Here is a 25,292-nt window from a genome sequence, read left to right as displayed (position 1 = left end):
ACGTGCTCAGCTCGACGAGAAAATGCGATTTAAGCAATAAAATTAAAAATGCACCCAAAACGTAAACCAAACGTTGCAGGTGGTTATTTCTTCATGCGCAGTGGTCAACGCGGCACTCTCTAGCTGCCAAGAGCACTTTTAACTATGCGCACCCAACCAGAGTGACGGGAGGAGCACATTTCAGAAAACGTGCTCAGCTCGTCGAGAAAATGCGATTTAAGCAATGAAATTAAAAATGCACCTAAAACCTAAACCAAACGTTGCAGGTGGTTATTTCTTCATGCGCAATGGTCAACGCGGCACTCTCTAGCTGCCAAGAGCACTTTTTACTATGCCCACCCAACCAGAGTGACGGGAGGAGCACATTTCAGAAAACGTGCTCAGCTCGTCGAGAAAATCCGATTTAAGCAATAAAATTAAAAATGCACCCAAAACCTAAACCAAACGTTGCAGGTGGTTATTTCTTCATGCGCAGTGGTCAATGCGGCACTCTCTAGCTGCCAAGAGCACTCTTTTTACTATGCACACCCAACCAGAGTGACGGGAGGAGCACATTTCAGAAAACGTGCTCAGCTCGTCGAGAAAATGCGATTTAAGCAATAAAATTAAAAATGAACCTAATACCTAGCCAAACGTTGCAGGTGGTTATTTCTTCATGCGCAGTGGTCAACGCGGCACTCTCTAGCTGCCAAGAGCACTTTTTACTATGCACACCCAAACAGAGTGACGGGAGGAGCACATTCCAGAAAACGTGCTCAGCTCGTCGAGAAAATGCAATTTAAGTAATACAATTAAAAATGCACCCAAAACCTAAACCAAACGTTGCAGATGGTTATTTCTTCGTGCGCATTGGTCAACGCGGCACTCTCTAGCTGCCAAGAGCACTTTTTACTATGCACACCCAACCAGAGTGACGGGAGGAGCACATTTCAGAAAACGTGCTCAGCTCGTCGAGAAAATGCGATTTAAGCAATAAAATTAAAAATGCACCTAAAACCTAAACCAAACGCTGCAGATGGTCATTTCTTCATGCGCAGTGGTCAACGCGGCACTCTCTAGCTGCCAAGAGCACTTTTTACTATGCACACCCAACTAGAGTGACGGGAGGAGCACATTCCAGAAAACGTGCTCAGCTCGTCGAGAAAATGCGATTTAAGCAATAAAATTAAAAATGCACCCAAAACCTAAACCAAACGTTGCAGTTGGTTATTTCTTCATGCGCAGTGGTCAACGCGGCACTCTCTAACTGCCAAGAGCACTTTTTACTATGCGCACCCAACCAGAGTGACGGGAGGAGCACATTTCAGAAAACGTGCTCAGCTCGTCGAGAAAATGCGATTAAAGCAATAAAATTAAAAATGCACCTAAAACCTAAACCAAACGTTGCAGGTGGTTATTTCTTCATGCGCAGTGGTCAACGCGGCACTCTCTAGCTGCCAAGAGCACTTTTTACTATGCGCACCCAACCAGAGTGACGGGAGGAGCACATTTCAGAAAACGTGCACAGCTCGTCGAGAACATGCGATTTAAGCAATAAAATTAAAAATGCACCCAAAACCTAAACCAAACGTTGCAGGTGGTTATTTCTTCATGCGCAGTGGTCAATGTGGCACTCTCTAGCTGCCAAGAGCACTCTTTTTACTATGCGCACCCAACCAGAGTGACGGGAGGAGCACATTTCAGAAAACGTGCTCAGCTCGTCGAGAAAATGCGATTTAAGCAATAAAATTAAAAATGCACCTAAAACCTAAACCAAACGTTGCAGGTGGTTATTTCTTCATGCGCAGTGGTCAACGCGGCACTCTCTAGCTGCCAAGAGCACTTTTTACTATGCGCACCGAACCAGAGTGACGGGAGGAGCACATTTCAGAAAACGTGCTCAGCTCGTCGAGAAAATGCGATTTAAGCAATAAAATTAAAAATGCACCTAAAACCTAAACCAAACGCTGCAGATGGTCATTTCTTCATGCGCAGTGGTCAACGCGGCACTCTCTAGCTGCCAAGACCACTTTTTACTATGCGCACCCAACCAGAGTGACGGGAGGAGCACATTTCAGAAAACGTGCTCAGCTCGTCGAGAAAATGCGATTTAAGCAATAAAATTAAAAATGCACCTAAAACCTAAACCAAACGTTGCAGATGGTCATTTCTTCATGCGCAGTGGTCAACGCGGCACTCTCTAGCTGCCAAGAGCACTTTTTACTATGCGCACCCAACAAGAGTGACGGGAGGAGCACATTTCAGAAAACGTGCTCAGCTCGTCGAGAAAATGCGATTTAAGCAATACAATTAAAAATGCACCCAAAACCTAAACCAAACGTTGCAGGTGGTTATTTCTTCATGCGCAGTGGTCAACGCGGCACTCTCTAGCTGCCAAGAGCACTTTTTATTATGCGCACCCAACCAGAGTGACGGGAGGAGCACATTTCAGAAAATGTGCTCAGCTCGTCGAGAAAATGCGATTTAAGCAATAAAATTAGAAATGCACCCAAAACCTAAACCAAACGTTGCAGATGGTCATTTCTTCATGCGCAGTGGTCAACGCGGCACTCTCTAGCTGCCAAGAGCACATTTTACTATGCGCACCCAACCAGAGTGACGGGAGGAGCACATTTCAGAAAACGTGCTCAGCTCGACGAAAAAATGCGATCTAAGCAATAAAATTAAAAATGCACCCAAAACCTAAACCAAACGTTGCAGGTGGTTATTTCTTCATGCGCAGTGGTCAACGCGGCACTCTCTAGCTGCCAAGAGCACTTTTTACTATGCGCACCCAACCAGAGTGACGGGAGCACATTTCAGAAAACGTGCTCAGCTCGTCGAGAAAATGCGATTTAAGCAATAAAATTAAAAATGCACCTAAAACCTAAACCAAACGTTGCAGGTGGTTATTTCTTCATGCGCAATGGTCAACGCGGCACTCTCTAGCTGCCAAGAGCACTTTTTACTATGCGCACCCAACCAGAGTGACGGGAGGAGCACATTTCAGAAAACGTGCTCAGCTCGTCGAGAAAATGCGATTTAAGCAATAAAATTAAAAATGCACCCAAAACCTAAACCAAACGTTGCAAGTGGTTATTTCTTCATGCGCAGTGGTCAACGCGAAACTCTCTAGCTGCCAAGAGCACTTTTTACGATGCGCACCCAACCAGAGTGACGGGAGGAGCACATTTCAGAAAACGTGCTCAGCTCGTCGAGAAAATGCGATTTAAGCAATAAAATTAAAAATGCACCCAAAACCTAAACCAAACGTTGCAAGTGGTTATTTCTTCATGCGCAGTGGTCAACGCGGCACTCTCTAGCTGCCAAGAGCACTTTTTACTATGCACACCCAACCAGAGTGACGGGAGGAGCACATTTCAGAAAACGTGCTCAGCTCGTCGAGAAAATGCGATTTAAGCAATAAAATTAAAAATGCACCTAAAACCTAAACCAAACGTTGCAGGTGGTTATTTCTTCATGTGCAGCCGTTAACGCGGCACTCTCTAGCTGCCAAGAGCACTTTTTACTATGCGCACCCAACCAGAGTGACGGGAGGAGCACATTTCAGAAAACGTGCTCAGCTCGTCGAGAAAATGCGATTTAAGCAATAAAATTAAAAATGCACCTAAAACCTAAACCAAACGTTGCAGGTGGTTATTTCTTCATGCGCAGTGGTCAACGCGGCACTCTCTAGCTGCCAAGAGCACTTTTTACTATGCGCACCCAACCAGAGTGACGGGAGGAGCACATTTCAGAAAACGTGCTCAGCTCGTCGAGAAAATGCGATTTAAGCAATAAAATTAAAAATGCACCTAAAACCTAAACCAAACGCTGCAGATGGTCATTTCTTCATGCGCAGTGGTCAACGCGGCACTCTCTAGCTGCCAAGACCACTTTTTACTATGCGCACTCAACCAGAGTGACGGGAGGAGCACATTTCAGAAAACGTGCTCAGCTCGTCGAGAAAATGCGATTTAACCGATAAAATTAAAAATGCACCTAAAACCTAAACCAAACGTTGCAAAATGGTCATTTCTTCATGCGCAGTGGTCAACGCGCAACTCTCTAGCTGCCAAGAGCACTTTTTACTATGCGCACCCAACAAGAGTGACGGGAGGAGCACATTTCAGAAAACGTGCTCAGCTCGTCGAGAAAATGCGATTTAAGCAATACAATTAAAAATGCACCCAAAACCTAAACCAAACGTTGCAGATGGTCATTTCTTCATGCGCAGTGGTCAACGCGGCACTCTCTAGCTGCCAAGAGCACTTTTTATTATGCGCACCCAACCAGAGTGACGGGAGGAGCACATTTCAGAAAACGTGCTCAGCTCGACGAGAAAATGCGATTTAAGCAATAAAATTAAAAATGCACCCAAAACCTAAACCAAACGTTGCAGGTGGTTATTTCTTCATGCGCAGTGGTCAACGCGGCACTCTCTAGCTGCCAAGAGCACTTTTTACTATGCGCACCCAACCAGAGTGACGGGAGGAGCACATTTCAGAAAACGTGCTCAGCTCGTCGAGAAAATGCGATTTAAGCAATAAAATTAAAAATGCACCTAAAACCTAAACCAAACGTTGCAGATGGTCATTTCTTCATGCGCAGTGGTCAACGCGGCACTCTCTAGCTGCCAAGAGCACTTTTTACTATGCGCACCCAACCAGAGTGACGGGAGGAGCACATTTCAGAAAACGTGCTCAGCTCGTCGAGAAAATGCGATTTAAGCAATAAAATTAAAAATGCACCTAAAACCTAAACCAAACGTTGCAGGTGGTTATTTCTTCATGCGCAGTGGTCAACGCGGCACTCTCTAGCTGCCAAGAGCACTTTTTACTATGCGCACCCAACCAGAGTGACGGGAGGAGCACATTTCAGAAAACGTGCTCAGCTCGTCGAGAATATGCGATTTAAGCAATAAAATTAAAAATGCACCTAAAACCTAAACCAAACGTTGCAGATGGTCATTTCTTCATGCGCAGTGGTCAACGCGGCACTCTCTAGCTGCCAAGAGCACTTTTTAATATGCGCACCCAACCAGAGTGACGGGAGGAGCACATTTCAGAAAACGTGCTCAGCTCATCCAGAAAATGCGATTTAAGCAATAAAATTAAAAATGCACCCAAAACCTAAACCAAACGTTGCAGGTGGTTATTTCTTCATGCGCAGTGGTCAACGCGGCACTCTCTAGCTGCCAAGAGCACTTTTTACTATGCGCACCCAACCAGAGTGACGGGAGGAGCACATTTCAGAAAACGTGCTCAGCTCGTCGAGAAAATGCGATTTAAGCAATAAAATTAAAAATGCACCTAAAACCTAAACCAAACGTTGCAGGTGGTTATTTCTTCATGCGCAGCAGTCAACGCGGCACTCTCTAGCTGCCAAGAGCACTTTTTACTATGTGCACCCAACCAGAGTGACGGGAGGAGCACGTTTCGGAAAACGTGCTCAGCTCGTCGAGAAAATGCGATTTAAGCAATAAAATTAAAAATGCACCCAAAACCTAAACCAAACGTTGCAGGTGGTTATTTCTTCATGCGCAGTGGTCAACGCGGCACTCTCTAGCTGCCAAGAGCACTTTTTACTATGCGCACCCAATCAGAGTGACGGGAGGAGCACATTTCAGAAAACCTGCTCAGCTCGTCGAGAAAATGCGATTTAAGCAATAAAATTAAAAATGCACCTAAAACCTAAACCAAACGTTGCAGGTGGTTATTTCTTCATGCGCAGCAGTCAACGCGGCACTCTCTAGCTGCCAAGAGCACTTTTTACTATGCGCACCCAACCAGAGTGACGGGAGGAGCACATTTCAGAAAATGTGCTCAGCTCGTCGAGAAAATGCGATTTAAGCAATAAAATTAAAAATGCACCTAAAACCTAAAACAAACGTTGCACGTGGTTATTTCTTCATGCGCAGTGGTCAACGCGGCACTCTCTAGCTTCCAAGAGCAGTTTTTACTATGCGCACCCAACCAGAGTGACGGGAGGAGCACATTTCAGAAAACGTGCTCAGCTCGACGAGAAAATGCGATTTAAGCAATAAAATTAAAAATGCACCAAAAACCTAAACCAAATGTTGCAGGTGGTTATTTCTTCATGCGCAGTGGTCAACGCGGCACTCTCTAGCTGCCAAGAGCACTTTTTACCATGCGCACCCAACCAGAGTGACGGGAGGAGCACATTTTAGAAAACGTGCTCAGCTCGTCGAGAAAATGCGATTTAAGCAATAAAATTAAAAATGCACCCAAAACCTAAACCAAACGTTGCAGATGGTCATTTCTTCATGCGCAGTGGTCAACGCGGCACTCTCTAGCTGCCAAGAGCACTTTTTACTATGCGCACCCAACCAGAGTGACGGGAGGAGCACATTTCAGAAAACGTGCTCGACTCGTCGAGAAAATGCGATTTAAGCAATAAAATTAAAAATGCACATAAAACCTAAACCAAACGTTGCAGATGGTCATTTCTTCATGCGCAGTGGTCAACGCGGCACTCTCGAGCTGCCAAGAGCACTTTTTACTATGCACACCCAACCAGAGTGACGGGAGGAGCACATTTCAGAAAACGTGCTCTGCTTGTCCAGAAAGTGCGATTTAAGCAATAAAATTAAAAATGCACCCAAAACCTAAACCAAACGTTGCAGGTGGTTATTTCTTCATGCGCAGTGGTCAACGCGGCACTCTCTAGCTGCCAAGAGCACTTTTTACTGTGCGCACCCAACCAGAGTGACGGGAGGAGCACATTTCAGAAAATGTGCTCAGCTCGTCGAGAAAATGCGATTTAAGCAATAAAATTAAAAATGCACCCAAAACCTAAACCAAACGTTGCAGATGGTCATTTCTTCATGCGCAGTGGTCAACGCGGCAGTCTCTAGCTGCCAAGAGCACTTTTTACTATGCGCACCCAACCAGAGTGACGGGAGGAGCACATTTCAGAAAACGTGCTCAGCTCGTCGAGAAAATGCGATTTAAGCAATAAAATTAAAAATGCACCTAGAACCTAAACCAAACGTTGCAGGTGGTTATTTCTTCATGCGCAGTGGCCAACGCGGCACTCTCTAGCTGCCAAGAGCACTTTTTACTATGCTCACCCAACCAGAGTGACGGGAGGAGCACATTTCAGAAAACGTGCTCAGCTCGTCGAGAAAATGCGATTTAAGCAATAAAATTAAAAATGCACCTAAAACCTAAACCAAACGTTGCAGGTGGTTATTTCTTCATGCGCAATGGTCAACGCGGCACTCTCTAGCTGCCAAGAGCACTTCTTACTATGTGCACCCAACCAGAGTGACGGGAGGAGCACATTTCAGAAAACGTGCTCAGCTCGTCGAGAAAATGCGATTTAAGCAATACAATTAAAAATGCACCTAAAACCTAAACCAAACGTTGCAGATGGGCATTTCTTCATGCGCAGTGGTCAACGCGGCACTCTCTAGCTGCCAAGAGCACTTTTTACTACGCGCACCCAACCAGAGTGACGGGAGGAGCACATTTCAGAAAACGTGCTCAGCTCGTCCAGAAAATGCGATTTAAGCAATAAAATTAAAAATGCACCCAAAACCTAAACCAAACGTTTCAGGTGGTTATTTCTTCATGCGCAGTGGTCAATGCGGCACTCTCTAGCTGCCAAGAGCACTTTTTACTATGCGCACCCAACCAGAGTGACGGGGAGGAGCACATTTCAGAAAACGTACTGAGCTCGTCGAGAAAATGCGATTTAAGTAATAAAATTAAAAATGCACCTAAAACCTAAAGCAAACGTTGCAGGTGGTTATTTCTTCATGCGCAGTGGTCAACACGGCACTCTCTAGCTGCCAAGAGCACTTTTTACTATGCGCACCCAACAAGAGTGACGGGAGGAGCACATTTAAGAAAACGTGCTCAGCTCGTCGAGAAAATGCGATTTAAGCAATAACATTAAAAATGCACCCAAAACCTAAACCAAACGTTGCAGGTGGTTATTTCTTCATGCGCAGTGGTCAACGCGGCACTCTCTAGCTGCCAAGAGCACTTTTTACTATGCGCACCCAACCAGAGTGACGGGAGGAGCACATTTCAGAAAACGTGCTCAGCTCGTCGAGAAAATGCGATTTAAACAATAAAATTAAAAATGCACCCAAAACCTAAACCAAACGTTGCAGATGGTCATTTCTTCATGAGCAGTGGTCAACGCGGCACTCTCTAGCTGCCAAGAGCACTTTTTACTATGCGCACCCAACCAGAGTGACGGGAGGAGCACATTTCAGAAAACGTGCTCAGCTCGACGAGAAAATGCGATTTAAGCAATAAAATTAAAAATGCACCTAAAACCTAAACCAAACGTTGCAGGTGGTTATTTCTTCATGCGCAATGGTCAACGCGGCACTCTCTAGCTGCCAAGAGCACTTTTTACTATGCGCACCCAACCAGAGTGACGGGAGGAGCACATTTCAGAAAACGTGCTCAGCTCGTCGAGAAAATGCGATTTAAGCAATAAAATTAAAAATGCACCTAAAACCTAAACCAAACGTTGCAGATGGGCATTTCTTCATGCGCAGTGGTCAACGCGGCACTCTCTAGCTGCCAAGAGCACTTTTTACTATGCGCACCCAACCAGAGTGACGGGAGGAGCACGTTTGGGAAAACGTGCTCAGCTCGTCGAGAAAATGCGATTTAAGCAATAAAATTAAAAATGCACCTAAAACCTAAACCAAACGTTGCAGGTGGTTATTCCTTCATGCGCAATGGTCAACGCGGCACTCTCTAGCTGCTAAGAGCACTTTTTGCTATGCGCACCCAACCAGAGTGACGGGAGGAGCACATTTCAGAAAACGTGCTCAGCTCGTCGAGAAAATGCAATTTAAGCAATAAAATTAAAAATGCACCTAAAACCTAAACCAAACGTTGCAGGTGGTTATTTCTTCATGCGCAGTGGTCAACGCGGCACTCTCTAGCTGCCAAGAGCACTTTTTACTATGCGCACCCAACAAGAGTGACGGGATGAGCACATTTCAGAAAACGTGCTCAGCTCGTCGAGAAAATGCGATTTAAGCAATAAAATTAAAAATGCACCTAAAACCTAAACCAAACTTGCAGGTGGTTATTTCTTCATGCGCAGTGGTCAACGCGGCACTCTCTAGCTGCCAAGAGCACTTTTTACTATGCGCACCCAACCAGAGTGACGGGAGGAGCACATTTCAGAAAACGTGCTCAGCTCGTCCAGAAAATGCGATTTAAGCAATAAAATTAAAAATGCACCTAAAACCTAAACCAAACGTTGCAGATGGTCATTTCTTCATGCGCAGTGGTCAACGCGGCACTCTCTAGCTGCCAAGAGCACTTTTTACTATGCGCATCCAACAAGAGTGACGGGAGGAGCACATTTCAGAAAACGTGCTCAGCTCGTCCAGAAAATGCGATTTAAGCAATAAAATTAAAAATGCACCCAAAACCTAAACCAAACGTTTCAGGTGGTTATTTCTTCATGCGCAGTGGTCAATGCGGCACTCTCTAGCTGCCAAGAGCACTTTTTACTATGCGCACCCAACCAGAGTGACGGGGAGGAGCACATTTCAGAAAACGTACTGAGCTCGTCGAGAAAATGCGATTTAAGTAATAAAATTAAAAATGCACCTAAAACCTAAAGCAAACGTTGCAGGTGGTTATTTCTTCATGCGCAGTGGTCAACACGGCACTCTCTAGCTGCCAAGAGCACTTTTTACTATGCGCACCCAACAAGAGTGACGGGAGGAGCACATTTAAGAAAACGTGCTCAGCTCGTCGAGAAAATGCGATTTAAGCAATAACATTAAAAATGCACCCAAAACCTAAACCAAACGTTGCAGGTGGTTATTTCTTCATGCGCAGTGGTCAACGCGGCACTCTCTAGCTGCCAAGAGCACTTTTTACTATGCGCACCCAACCAGAGTGACGGGAGGAGCACATTTCAGAAAACGTGCTCAGCTCGTCGAGAAAATGCGATTTAAGCAATAAAATTAAAAATGCACCTAAAACCTAAACCAAACGTTGCAGATGGGCATTTCTTCATGCGCAGTGGTCAACGCGGCACTCTCTAGCTGCCAAGAGCACTTTTTACTATGCGCACCCAACCAGAGTGACGGGAGGAGCACGTTTGTGAAAACGTGCTCAGCTCGTCGAGAAAATGCGATTTAAGCAATAAAATTAAAAATGCACCTAAAACCTAAACCAAACGTTGCAGGTGGTTATTCCTTCATGCGCAATGGTCAACGCGGCACTCTCTAGCTGCCAAGAGCACTTTTTGCTATGCGCACCCAACCAGAGTGACGGGAGGAGCACATTTCAGAAAACGTGCTCAGCTCGTCGAGAAAATGCAATTTAAGCAATAAAATTAAAAATGCACCTAAAACCTAAACCAAACGTTGCAGGTGGTTATTTCTTCATGCGCAGTGGTCAACGCGGCACTCTCTAGCTGCCAAGAGCACTTTTTACTATGCGCACCCAACAAGAGTGACGGGATGAGCACATTTCAGAAAACGTGCTCAGCTCGTCGAGAAAATGCGATTTAAGCAATAAAATTAAAAATGCACCTAAAACCTAAACCAAACTTGCAGGTGGTTATTTCTTCATGCGCAGTGGTCAACGCGGCACTCTCTAGCTGCCAAGAGCACTTTTTACTATGCGCACCCAACCAGAGTGACGGGAGGAGCACATTTCAGAAAACGTGCTCAGCTCGTCCAGAAAATGCGATTTAAGCAATAAAATTAAAAATGCACCTAAAACCTAAACCAAACGTTGCAGATGGTCATTTCTTCATGCGCAGTGGTCAACGCGGCACTCTCTAGCTGCCAAGAGCACTTTTTACTATGCGCATCCAACAAGAGTGACGGGAGGAGCACATTTCAGAAAACGTGCTCAGCTCGTCCAGAAAATGCGATTTAAGCAATAAAATTAAAAATGCACCCAAAACCTAAACCAAACGTTTCAGGTGGTTATTTCTTCATGCGCAGTGGTCAATGCGGCACTCTCTAGCTGCCAAGAGCACTTTTTACTATGCGCACCCAACCAGAGTGACGGGGAGGAGCACATTTCAGAAAACGTACTGAGCTCGTCGAGAAAATGCGATTTAAGTAATAAAATTAAAAATGCACCTAAAACCTAAAGCAAACGTTGCAGGTGGTTATTTCTTCATGCGCAGTGGTCAACACGGCACTCTCTAGCTGCCAAGAGCACTTTTTACTATGCGCACCCAACAAGAGTGACGGGAGGAGCACATTTAAGAAAACGTGCTCAGCTCGTCGAGAAAATGCGATTTAAGCAATAACATTAAAAATGCACCCAAAACCTAAACCAAACGTTGCAGGTGGTTATTTCTTCATGCGCAGTGGTCAACGCGGCACTCTCTAGCTGCCAAGAGCACTTTTTACTATGCGCACCCAACCAGAGTGACGGGAGGAGCACATTTCAGAAAACGTGCTCAGCTCGTCGAGAAAATGCGATTTAAGCAATAAAATTAAAAATGCACCTAAAACCTAAACCAAACGTTGCAGATGGGCATTTCTTCATGCGCAGTGGTCAACGCGGCACTCTCTAGCTGCCAAGAGCACTTTTTACTATGCGCACCCAACCAGAGTGACGGGAGGAGCACGTTTGTGAAAACGTGCTCAGCTCGTCGAGAAAATGCGATTTAAGCAATAAAATTAAAAATGCACCTAAAACCTAAACCAAACGTTGCAGGTGGTTATTCCTTCATGCGCAATGGTCAACGCGGCACTCTCTAGCTGCCAAGAGCACTTTTTGCTATGCGCACCCAACCAGAGTGACGGGAGGAGCACATTTCAGAAAACGTGCTCAGCTCGTCGAGAAAATGCAATTTAAGCAATAAAATTAAAAATGCACCTAAAACCTAAACCAAACGTTGCAGGTGGTTATTTCTTCATGCGCAGTGGTCAACGCGGCACTCTCTAGCTGCCAAGAGCACTTTTTACTATGCGCACCCAACAAGAGTGACGGGATGAGCACATTTCAGAAAACGTGCTCAGCTCGTCGAGAAAATGCGATTTAAGCAATAAAATTAAAAATGCACCTAAAACCTAAACCAAACTTGCAGGTGGTTATTTCTTCATGCGCAGTGGTCAACGCGGCACTCTCTAGCTGCCAAGAGCACTTTTTACTATGCGCACCCAACCAGAGTGACGGGAGGAGCACATTTCAGAAAACGTGCTCAGCTCGTCCAGAAAATGCGATTTAAGCAATAAAATTAAAAATGCACCTAAAACCTAAACCAAACGTTGCAGATGGTCATTTCTTCATGCGCAGTGGTCAACGCGGCACTCTCTAGCTGCCAAGAGCACTTTTTACTATGCGCATCCAACAAGAGTGACGGGAGGAGCACATTTCAGAAAACGTGCTCAGCTCGTCCAGAAAATGCGATTTAAGCAATAAAATTAAAAATGCACCCAAAACCTAAACCAAACGTTTCAGGTGGTTATTTCTTCATGCGCAGTGGTCAATGCGGCACTCTCTAGCTGCCAAGAGCACTTTTTACTATGCGCACCCAACCAGAGTGACGGGGAGGAGCACATTTCAGAAAACGTACTGAGCTCGTCGAGAAAATGCGATTTAAGTAATAAAATTAAAAATGCACCTAAAACCTAAAGCAAACGTTGCAGGTGGTTATTTCTTCATGCGCAGTGGTCAACACGGCACTCTCTAGCTGCCAAGAGCACTTTTTACTATGCGCACCCAACAAGAGTGACGGGAGGAGCACATTTAAGAAAACGTGCTCAGCTCGTCGAGAAAATGCGATTTAAGCAATAACATTAAAAATGCACCCAAAACCTAAACCAAACGTTGCAGGTGGTTATTTCTTCATGCGCAGTGGTCAACGCGGCACTCTCTAGCTGCCAAGAGCACTTTTTACTATGCGCACCCAACCAGAGTGACGGGAGGAGCACATTTCAGAAAACGTGCTCAGCTCGTCGAGAAAATGCGATTTAAACAATAAAATTAAAAATGCACCCAAAACCTAAACCAAACGTTGCAGATGGTCATTTCTTCATGAGCAGTGGTCAACGCGGCACTCTCTAGCTGCCAAGAGCACTTTTTACTATGCGCACCCAACCAGAGTGACGGGAGGAGCACATTTCAGAAAACGTGCTCAGCTCGTCGAGAAAATGCGATTTAAGCAATACAATTAAAAATGCACCCAAAACCTAAACCAAACGTTGCAGGTGGTTATTTCTTCATGCGCAGTGGTCAACGCGGCACTCTCTAGCTGCCAAGAGCACTTTTTATTATGCGCACCCAACCAGAGTGACGGGAGGAGCACATTTCAGAAAATGTGCTCAGCTCGTCGAGAAAATGCGATTTAAGCAATAAAATTAGAAATGCACCCAAAACCTAAGCCAAACGTTGCAGATGGTCATTTCTTCATGCGCAGTGGTCAACGCGGCACTCTCTAGCTGCCAAGAGCACATTTTACTATGCGCACCCAACCAGAGTGACGGGAGGAGCACATTTCAGAAAACGTGCTCAGCTCGACGAAAAAATGCGATCTAAGCAATAAAATTAAAAATGCACCCAAAACCTAAACCAAACGTTGCAGGTGGTTATTTCTTCATGCGCAGTGGTCAACGCGGCACTCTCTAGCTGCCAAGAGCACTTTTTACTATGCGCACCCAACCAGAGTGACGGGAGCACATTTCAGAAAACGTGCTCAGCTCGTCGAGAAAATGCGATTTAAGCAATAAAATTAAAAATGCACCTAAAACCTAAACCAAACGTTGCAGGTGGTTATTTCTTCATGCGCAATGGTCAACGCGGCACTCTCTAGCTGCCAAGAGCACTTTTTACTATGCGCACCCAACCAGAGTGACGGGAGGAGCACATTTCAGAAAACTTGCTCAGCTCGTCGAGAAAATGCAATTTAAGCAATAAAATTAAAAATGCACCTAAAACCTAAACCAAACGTTGCAGGTGGTTATTTCTTCATGCGCAATGGTCAACGCGGCACTCTCTAGCTGCCAAGAGCACTTTTTACTATGCGCACCCAACCAGAGTGACGGGAGGAGCACATTTCAGAAAACGTGCTCAGCTCGTCGAGAAAATGCGATTTAAGCAATAAAATTAAAAATGCACCCAAAACCTAAACCAAACGTTGCAAGTGGTTATTTCTTCATGCGCAGTGGTCAACGCGAAACTCTCTAGCTGCCAAGAGCACTTTTTACTATGCGCACCCAACCAGAGTGACGGGAGGAGCACATTTCAGAAAACGTGCTCAGCTCGTGGAGAAAATGCGATTTAAGCAATAAAATTAAAAATGCACCCAAAACCTAAACCAAACGTTGCAAGTGGTTATTTCTTCATGCGCAGTGGTCAACGCGGCACTCTCTAGCTGCCAAGAGCACTTTTTACTATGCACACCCAACCAGAGTGACGGGAGGAGCACATTTCAGAAAACGTGCTCAGCTCGTCGAGAAAATGCGATTTAAGCAATAAAATTAAAAATGCACCTAAAACCTAAACCAAACGTTGCAGGTGGTTATTTCTTCATGCGCAGTGGTCAACGCGGCACTCTCTAGCTGCCAAGAGCACTTTTTACTATGCGCACCCAACCAGAGTGACGGGAGGAGCACATTTCAGAAAACGTGCTCAGCTCGTCGAGAATATGCGATTTAAGCAATAAAATTAAAAATGCACCTAAAACCTAAACCAAACGTTGCAGATGGTCATTTCTTCATGCGCAGTGGTCAACGCGGCACTCTCTAGCTGCCAAGAGCACTTTTTAATATGCGCACCCAACCAGAGTGACGGGAGGAGCACATTTCAGAAAACGTGCTCAGCTCATCCAGAAAATGCGATTTAAGCAATAAAATTAAAAATGCACCCAAAACCTAAACCAAACGTTGCAGGTGGTTATTTCTTCATGCGCAGTGGTCAACGCGGCACTCTCTAGCTGCCAAGAGCACTTTTTACTATGCGCACCCAACCAGAGTGACGGGAGGAGCACATTTCAGAAAACGTGCTCAGCTCGTCGAGAAAATGCGATTTAAGCAATAAAATTAAAAATGCACCTAAAACCTAAACCAAACGTTGCAGGTGGTTATTTCTTCATGCGCAGCAGTCAACGCGGCACTCTCTAGCTGCCAAGAGCACTTTTTACTATGTGCACCCAACCAGAGTGACGGGAGGAGCACGTTTCGGAAAACGTGCTCAGCTCGTCGAGAAAATGCGATTTAAGCAATAAAATTAAAAATGCACCTAAAACCTAAACCAAACGTTGCAGGTGGTTATTTCTTCATGCGCAGTGGTCAACGCGGCACTCTCTAGCTGCCAAGAGCACTTTTTACTATGCGCACCCAACCAGAGTGACGGGAGGAGCACATTTCAGAAAACGTGCTCAGCTCGTCGAGAAAATGCGATTTAAGCAATAAAATTAAAAATGCACCTAAAACCTAAACCAAACGCTGCAGATGGTCATTTCTTCATGCGCAGTGGTCAACGCGGCACTCTCTAGCTGCCAAGACCACTTTTTACTATGCGCACTCAACCAGAGTGACGGGAGGAGCACATTTCAGAAAACGTGCTCAGCTCGTCGAGAAAATGCGATTTAACCGATAAAATTAAAAATGCACCTAAAACCTAAACCAAACGTTGCAGATGGTCATTTCTTCATGCGCAGTGGTCAACGCGGAACTCTCTAGCTGCCAAGAGCACTTTTTACTATGCGCACCCAACAAGAGTGACGGGAGGAGCACATTTCAGAAAACGTGCTCAGCTCGTCGAGAAAATGCGATTTAAGCAATACAATTAAAAATGCACCCAAAACCTAAACCAAACGTTGCAGATGGTCATTTCTTCATGCGCAGTGGTCAACGCGGCACTCTCTAGCTGCCAAGAGCACTTTTTATTATGCGCACCCAACCAGAGTGACGGGAGGAGCACATTTCAGAAAACGTGCTCAGCTCGACGAGAAAATGCGATTTAAGCAATAAAATTAAAAATGCACCCAAAACCTAAACCAAACGTTGCAGGTGGTTATTTCTTCATGCGCAGTGGTCAACGCGGCACTCTCTAGCTGCCAAGAGCACTTTTTACTATGCGCACCCAACCAGAGTGACGGGAGGAGCACATTTCAGAACACGTGCTCAGCTCGTCGAGAAAATGCGATTTAAGCAATAAAATTAAAAATGCACATAAAACCTAAACCAAACGTTGCAGATGGTCATTTCTTCATGCGCAGTGGTCAACGCGGCACTCTCGAGCTGCCAAGAGCACTTTTTACTATGCACACCCAACCAGAGTGACGGGAGGAGCACATTTCAGAAAACGTGCTCTGCTTGTCCAGAAAGTGCGATTTAAGCAATAAAATTAAAAATGCACCCAAAACCTAAACCAAACGTTGCAGGTGGTTATTTCTTCATGCGCAGTGGTCAACGCGGCACTCTCTAGCTGCCAAGAGCACTTTTTACTGTGCGCACCCAACCAGAGTGACGGGAGGAGCACATTTCAGAAAATGTGCTCAGCTCGTCGAGAAAATGCGATTTAAGCAATAAAATTAAAAATGCACCCAAAACCTAAACCAAACGTTGCAGATGGTCATTTCTTCATGCGCAGTGGTCAACGCGGCAGTCTCTAGCTGCCAAGAGCACTTTTTACTATGCGCACCCAACCAGAGTGACGGGAGGAGCACATTTCAGAAAACGTGCTCAGCTCGTCGAGAAAATGCGATTTAAGCAATAAAATTAAAAATGCACCTAGAACCTAAACCAAACGTTGCAGGTGGTTATTTCTTCATGCGCAGTGGCCAACGCGGCACTCTCTAGCTGCCAAGAGCACTTTTTACTATGCTCACCCAACCAGAGTGACGGGAGGAGCACATTTCAGAAAACGTGCTCAGCTCGTCGAGAAAATGCGATTTAAGCAATAAAATTAAAAATGCACCTAAAACCTAAACCAAACGTTGCAGGTGGTTATTTCTTCATGCGCAATGGTCAACGCGGCACTCTCTAGCTGCCAAGAGCACTTCTTACTATGTGCACCCAACCAGAGTGACGGGAGGAGCACATTTCAGAAAACGTGCTCAGCTCGTCGAGAAAATGCGATTTAAGCAATACAATTAAAAATGCACCTAAAACCTAAACCAAACGTTGCAGATGGGCATTTCTTCATGCGCAGTGGTCAACGCGGCACTCTCTAGCTGCCAAGAGCACTTTTTACTACGCGCACCCAACCAGAGTGACGGGAGGAGCACATTTCAGAAAACGTGCTCAGCTCGTCCAGAAAATGCGATTTAAGCAATAAAATTAAAAATGCACCTAAAACCTAAACCAAACGTTGCAGATGGTCATTTCTTCATGCGCAGTGGTCAACGCGGCACTCTCTAGCTGCCAAGAGCACTTTTTACTATGCGCATCCAACAAGAGTGACGGGAGGAGCACATTTCAGAAAACGTGCTCAGCTCGTCCAGAAAATGCGATTTAAGCAATAAAATTAAAAATGCACCCAAAACCTAAACCAAACGTTTCAGGTGGTTATTTCTTCATGCGCAGTGGTCAATGCGGCACTCTCTAGCTGCCAAGAGCACTTTTTACTATGCGCACCCAACCAGAGTGACGGGGAGGAGCACATTTCAGAAAACGTACTGAGCTCGTCGAGAAAATGCGATTTAAGTAATAAAATTAAAAATGCACCTAAAACCTAAAGCAAACGTTGCAGGTGGTTATTTCTTCATGCGCAGTGGTCAACACGGCACTCTCTAGCTGCCAAGAGCACTTTTTACTATGCGCACCCAACAAGAGTGACGGGAGGAGCACATTTAAGAAAACGTGCTCAGCTCGTCGAGAAAATGCGATTTAAGCAATAACATTAAAAATGCACCCAAAACCTAAACCAAACGTTGCAGGTGGTTATTTCTTCATGCGCAGTGGTCAACGCGGCACTCTCTAGCTGCCAAGAGCACTTTTTACTATGCGCACCCAACCAGAGTGACGGGAGGAGCACATTTCAGAAAACGTGCTCAGCTCGTCGAGAAAATGCGATTTAAACAATAAAATTAAAAATGCACCCAAAACCTAAACCAAACGTTGCAGATGGTCATTTCTTCATGAGCAGTGGTCAACGCGGCACTCTCTAGCTGCCAAGAGCACTTTTTACTATGCGCACCCAACCAGAGTGACGGGAGGAGCACATTTCAGAAAACGTGCTCAGCTCGACGAGAAAATGCGATTTAAGCAATAAAATTAAAAATGCACCTAAAACCTAAACCAAACGTTGCAGGTGGTTATTTCTTCATGCGCAATGGTCAACGCGGCACTCTCTAGCTGCCAAGAGCACTTTTTACTATGCGCACCCAACCAGAGTGACGGGAGGAGCACATTTCAGAAAACGTGCTCAGCTCGTCGAGAAAATGCGATTTAAGCAATAAAATTAAAAATGCACCTAAAACCTAAACCAAACGTTGCAGATGGGCATTTCTTCATGCGCAGTGGTCAACGCGGCACTCTCTAGCTGCCAAGAGCACTTTTTACTATGCGCACCCAACCAGAGTGACGGGAGGAGCACGTTTGGGAAAACGTGCTCAGCTCGTCGAGAAAATGCGATTTAAGCAATAAAATTAAAAATGCACCTAAAACCTAAACCAAACGTTGCAGGTGGTTATTCCTTCATGCGCAATGGTCAACGCGGCACTCTCTAGCTGCCAAGAGCACTTTTTGCTATGCGCACCCAACCAGAGTGACGGGAGGAGCACATTTCAGAAAACGTGCTCAGCTCGTCGAGAAAATGCAATTTAAGCAATAAAATTAAAAATGCACCTAAAACCTAAACCAAACGTTGCAGGTGGTTATTTCTTCATGCGCAGTGGTCAACGCGGCACTCTCTAGCTGCCAAGAGCACTTTTTACTATGCGCACCCAACAAGAGTGACGGGATGAGCACATTTCAGAAAACGTGCTCAGCTCGTCGAGAAAATGCGATTTAAGCAATAAAATTAAAAATGCACCTAAAACCTAAACCAAACTTGCAGGTGGTTATTTCTTCATGCGCAGTGGTCAACGCGGCACTCTCTAGCTGCCAAGAGCACTTTTTACTATGCGCACCCAACCAGAGTGACGGGAGGAGCACATTTCAGAAAACGTGCTCAGCTCGTCCAGAAAATGCGATTTAAGCAATAAAATTAAAAATGCACCTAAAACCTAAACCAAACGTTGCAGATGGTCATTTCTTCATGCGCAGTGGTCAACGCGGCACTCTCTAGCTGCCAAGAGCACTTTTTACTATGCGCATCCAACAAGAGTGACGGGAGGAGCACATTTCAGAAAACGTGCTCAGCTCGTCCAGAAAATGCGATTTAAGCAATAAAATTAAAAATGCACCCAAAACCTAAACCAAACGTTTCAGGTGGTTATTTCTTCATGCGCAGTGGTCAATGCGGCACTCTCTAGCTGCCAAGAGCACTTTTTACTATGCGCACCCAACCAGAGTGACGGGGAGGAGCACATTTCAGAAAACGTACTGAGCTCGTCGAGAAAATGCGATTTAAGTAATAAAATTAAAAATGCACCTAAAACCTAAAGCAAACGTTGCAGGTGGTTATTTCTTCATGCGCAGTGGTCAACACGGCACTCTCTAGCTGCCAAGAGCACTTTTTACTATGCGCACCCAACAAGAGTGACGGGAGGAGCACATTTAAGAAAACGTGCTCAGCTCGTCGAGAAAATGCGATTTAAGCAATAACATTAAAAATGCACCCAAAACCTAAACCAAACGTTGCAGGTGGTTATTTCTTCATGCGCAGTGGTCAACGCGGCACTCTCTAGCTGCCAAGAACACTTTTTACTATGCGCACCCAACCAGAGTGACGGGAGGAGCACATTTCAGAAAACGTGCTCAGCTCGTCGAGAAAATGCGATTTAAACAATAAAATTAAAAATGCACCCAAAACCTAAACCAAACGTTGCAGATGGTCATTTCTTCATGAGCAGTGGTCAACGCGGCACTCTCTAGCTGCCAAGAGCACTTTTTACTATGCGCACCCAACCAGAGTGACGGGAGGAGCACATTTCAGAAAACGTGCTCAGCTCGACGAGAAAATGCGATTTAAGCAATAAAATTAAAAATGCACCTAAAACCTAAACCAAACGTTGCAGGTGGTTATTTCTTCATGCGCAATGGTCAACGCGGCACTCTCTAGCTGCCAAGAGCACTTTTTACTATGCGCACCCAACCAGAGTGACGGGAGGAGCACATTTCAGAAAACGTGCTCAGCTCGTCGAGAAAATGCGATTTAAGCAATAAAATTAAAAATGCACCTAAAACCTAAACCAAACGTTGCAGATGGGCATTTCTTCATGCGCAGTGGTCAACGCGGCACTCTCTAGCTGCCAAGAGCACTTTTTACTATGCGCACCCAACCAGAGTGACGGGAGGAGCACGTTTGTGAAAACGTGCTCAGCTCGTCGAGAAAATGCGATTTAAGCAATAAAATTAAAAATGCACCTAAAACCTAAACCAAACGTTGCAGGTGGTTATTCCTTCATGCGCAATGGTCAACGCGGCACTCTCTAGCTGCCAAGAGCACTTTTTGCTATGCGCACCCAACCAGAGTGACGGGAGGAGCACATTTCAGAAAACGTGCTCAGCTCGTCGAGAAAATGCAATTTAAGCAATAAAATTAAAAATGCACCTAAAACCTAAACCAAACGTTGCAGGTGGTTATTTCTTCATGCGCAGTGGTCAACGCGGCACTCTCTAGCTGCCAAGAGCACTTTTTACTATGCGCACCCAACAAGAGTGACGGGATGAGCACATTTCAGAAAACGTGCTCAGCTCGTCGAGAAAATGCGATTTAAGCAATAAAATTAAAAATGCACCTAAAACCTAAACCAAACTTGCAGGTGGTTATTTCTTCATGCGCAGTGGTCAACGCGGCACTCTCTAGCTGCCAAGAGCACTTTTTACTATGCGCACCCAACCAGAGTGACGGGAGGAGCACATTTCAGAAAACGTGCTCAGCTCGTCCAGAAAATGCGATTTAAGCAATAAAATTAAAAATGCACCTAAAACCTAAACCAAACGTTGCAGATGGTCATTTCTTCATGCGCAGTGGTCAACGCGGCACTCTCTAGCTGCCAAGAGCACTTTTTACTATGCGCATCCAACAAGAGTGACGGGAGGAGCACATTTCAGAAAACGTGCTCAGCTCGTCCAGAAAATGCGATTTAAGCAATAAAATTAAAAATGCACCCAAAACCTAAACCAAACGTTTCAGGTGGTTATTTCTTCATGCGCAGTGGTCAATGCGGCACTCTCTAGCTGCCAAGAGCACTTTTTACTATGCGCACCCAACCAGAGTGACGGGGAGGAGCACATTTCAGAAAACGTACTGAGCTCGTCGAGAAAATGCGATTTAAGTAATAAAATTAAAAATGCACCTAAAACCTAAAGCAAACGTTGCAGGTGGTTATTTCTTCATGCGCAGTGGTCAACACGGCACTCTCTAGCTGCCAAGAGCACTTTTTACTATGCGCACCCAACAAGAGTGACGGGAGGAGCACATTTAAGAAAACGTGCTCAGCTCGTCGAGAAAATGCGATTTAAGCAATAACATTAAAAATGCACCCAAAACCTAAACCAAACGTTGCAGGTGGTTATTTCTTCATGCGCAGTGGTCAACGCGGCACTCTCTAGCTGCCAAGAGCACTTTTTACTATGCGCACCCAACCAGAGTGACGGGAGGAGCACATTTCAGAAAACGTGCTCAGCTCGTCGAGAAAATGCGATTTAAACAATAAAATTAAAAATGCACCCAAAACCTAAACCAAACGTTGCAGATGGTCATTTCTTCATGAGCAGTGGTCAACGCGGCACTCTCTAGCTGCCAAGAGCACTTTTTACTATGCGCACCCAACCAGAGTGACGGGAGGAGCACATTTCAGAAAACGTGCTCAGCTCGTCGAGAAAATGCGATTTAAGCAATACAATTAAAAATGCACCCAAAACCTAAACCAAACGTTGCAGGTGGTTATTTCTTCATGCGCAGTGGTCAACGCGGCACTCTCTAGCTGCCAAGAGCACTTTTTATTATGCGCACCCAACCAGAGTGACGGGAGGAGCACATTTCAGAAAATGTGCTCAGCTCGTCGAGAAAATGCGATTTAAGCAATAAAATTAGAAATGCACCCAAAACCTAAACCAAACGTTGCAGATGGTCATTTCTTCATGCGCAGTGGTCAACGCGGCACTCTCTAGCTGCCAAGAGCACATTTTACTATGCGCACCCAACCAGAGTGACGGGAGGAGCACATTTCAGAAAACGTGCTCAGCTCGACGAAAAAATGCGATCTAAGCAATAAAATTAAAAATGCACCCAAAACCTAAACCAAACGTTGCAGGTGGTTATTTCTTCATGCGCAGTGGTCAACGCGGCACTCTCTAGCTGCCAAGAGCACTTTTTACTATGCGCACCCAACCAGAGTGACGGGAGCACATTTCAGAAAACGTGCTCAGCTCGTCGAGAAAATGCGATTTAAGCAATAAAATTAAAAATGCACCTAAAACCTAAACCAAACGTTGCAGGTGGTTATTTCTTCATGCGCAATGGTCAACGCGGCACTCTCTAGCTGCCAAGAGCACTTTTTACTATGCGCACCCAACCAGAGTGACGGGAGGAGCACATTTCAGAAAACTTGCTCAGCTCGTCGAGAAAATGCAATTTAAGCAATAAAATTAAAAATGCACCTAAAACCTAAACCAAACGTTGCAGGTGGTTATTTCTTCATGCGCAATGGTCAACGCGGCACTCTCTAGCTGCCAAGAGCACTTTTTACTATGCGCACCCAACCAGAGTGACGGGAGGAGCACATTTCAGAAAACGTGCTCAGCTCGTCGAGAAAATGCGATTTAAGCAATAAAATTAAAAATGCACCCAAAACCTAAACCAAACGTTGCAAGTGGTTATTTCTTCATGCGCAGTGGTCAACGCGAAACTCTCTAGCTGCCAAGAGCACTTTTTACTATGCGCACCCAACCAGAGTGACGGGAGGAGCACATTTCAGAAAACGTGCTCAGCTCGTGGAGAAAATGCGATTTAAGCAATAAAATTAAAAATGCACCCAAAACCTAAACCAAACGTTGCAAGTGGTTATTTCTTCATGCGCAGTGGTCAACGCGGCACTCTCTAGCTGCCAAGAGCACTTTTTACTATGCACACCCAACCAGAGTGACGGGAGGAGCACATTTCAGAAAACGTGCTCAGCTCGTCGAGAAAATGCGATTTAAGCAATAAAATTAAAAATGCACCTAAAACCTAAACCAAACGTTGCAGGTGGTTATTTCTTCATGCGCAGTGGTCAACGCGGCACTCTCTAGCTGCCAAGAGCACTTTTTACTATGCGCACCCAACCAGAGTGACGGGAGGAGCACATTTCAGAAAACGTGCTCAGCTCGTCGAGAATATGCGATTTAAGCAATAAAATTAAAAATGCACCTAAAACCTAAACCAAACGTTGCAGATGGTCATTTCTTCATGCGCAGTGGTCAACGCGGCACTCTCTAGCTGCCAAGAGCACTTTTTAATATGCGCACCCAACCAGAGTGACGGGAGGAGCACATTTCAGAAAACGTGCTCAGCTCATCCAGAAAATGCGATTTAAGCAATAAAATTAAAAATGCACCCAAAACCTAAACCAAACGTTGCAGGTGGTTATTTCTTCATGCGCAGTGGTCAACGCGGCACTCTCTAGCTGCCAAGAGCACTTTTTACTATGCGCACCCAACCAGAGTGACGGGAGGAGCACATTTCAGAAAACGTGCTCAGCTCGTCGAGAAAATGCGATTTAAGCAATAAAATTAAAAATGCACCTAAAACCTAAACCAAACGTTGCAGGTGGTTATTTCTTCATGCGCAGCAGTCAACGCGGCACTCTCTAGCTGCCAAGAGCACTTTTTACTATGTGCACCCAACCAGAGTGACGGGAGGAGCACGTTTCGGAAAACGTGCTCAGCTCGTCGAGAAAATGCGATTTAAGCAATAAAATTAAAAATGCACCTAAAACCTAAACCAAACGTTGCAGGTGGTTATTTCTTCATGCGCAGTGGTCAACGCGGCACTCTCTAGCTGCCAAGAGCACTTTTTACTATGCGCACCCAACCAGAGTGACGGGAGGAGCACATTTCAGAAAACGTGCTCAGCTCGTCGAGAAAATGCGATTTAAGCAATAAAATTAAAAATGCACCTAAAACCTAAACCAAACGCTGCAGATGGTCATTTCTTCATGCGCAGTGGTCAACGCGGCACTCTCTAGCTGCCAAGACCACTTTTTACTATGCGCACTCAACCAGAGTGACGGGAGGAGCACATTTCAGAAAACGTGCTCAGCTCGTCGAGAAAATGCGATTTAACCGATAAAATTAAAAATGCACCTAAAACCTAAACCAAACGTTGCAGATGGTCATTTCTTCATGCGCAGTGGTCAACGCGGAACTCTCTAGCTGCCAAGAGCACTTTTTACTATGCGCACCCAACAAGAGTGACGGGAGGAGCACATTTCAGAAAACGTGCTCAGCTCGTCGAGAAAATGCGATTTAAGCAATACAATTAAAAATGCACCCAAAACCTAAACCAAACGTTGCAGATGGTCATTTCTTCATGCGCAGTGGTCAACGCGGCACTCTCTAGCTGCCAAGAGCACTTTTTATTATGCGCACCCAACCAGAGTGACGGGAGGAGCACATTTCAGAAAACGTGCTCAGCTCGACGAGAAAATGCGATTTAAGCAATAAAATTAAAAATGCACCCAAAACCTAAACCAAACGTTGCAGGTGGTTATTTCTTCATGCGCAGTGGTCAACGCGGCACTCTCTAGCTGCCAAGAGCACTTTTTACTATGCGCACCCAACCAGAGTGACGGGAGGAGCACATTTCAGAACACGTGCTCAGCTCGTCGAGAAAATGCGATTTAAGCAATCAAATTAAAAATGCACCTAAAACCTAAAACAAACGTTGCACGTGGTTATTTCTTTATGCGCAGTGGTCAACGCGGCACTCTCTAGCTGCCAAGAGCACTTTTTACTATGCACACCCAACCAGAGTGACGGGAGGAGCACATTTCTGAAAACGTGCTCAGCTCGACGAGAAAATGCGATTTAAGCAATAAAATTAAAAATGCACCCAAAACCTAAAACAAACGTTGCACGTGGTTATTTCTTCATGCGCAGTGTTCAACGCGGCACTCTCTAGCTGCCAAGAGCACTTTTTACTATGCGCACCCAACCAGAGTGACGGGAGGAGCACATTTCAGAAAACGTGCTCAGCTCGTGGAGAAAATGCGATTTAAGCAATAAAATTAAAAAT

The sequence above is a fragment of the Syngnathus scovelli genome, chromosome 4 (assembly GCF_024217435.2).
Source record: "Syngnathus scovelli strain Florida chromosome 4, RoL_Ssco_1.2, whole genome shotgun sequence".
In the NCBI taxonomy this organism is placed as follows: domain Eukaryota; kingdom Metazoa; phylum Chordata; class Actinopteri; order Syngnathiformes; family Syngnathidae; genus Syngnathus; species Syngnathus scovelli.
The sequence above is the reverse complement of the archived record's forward strand: the minus strand, read 5'-3'. Positions refer to the sequence as shown.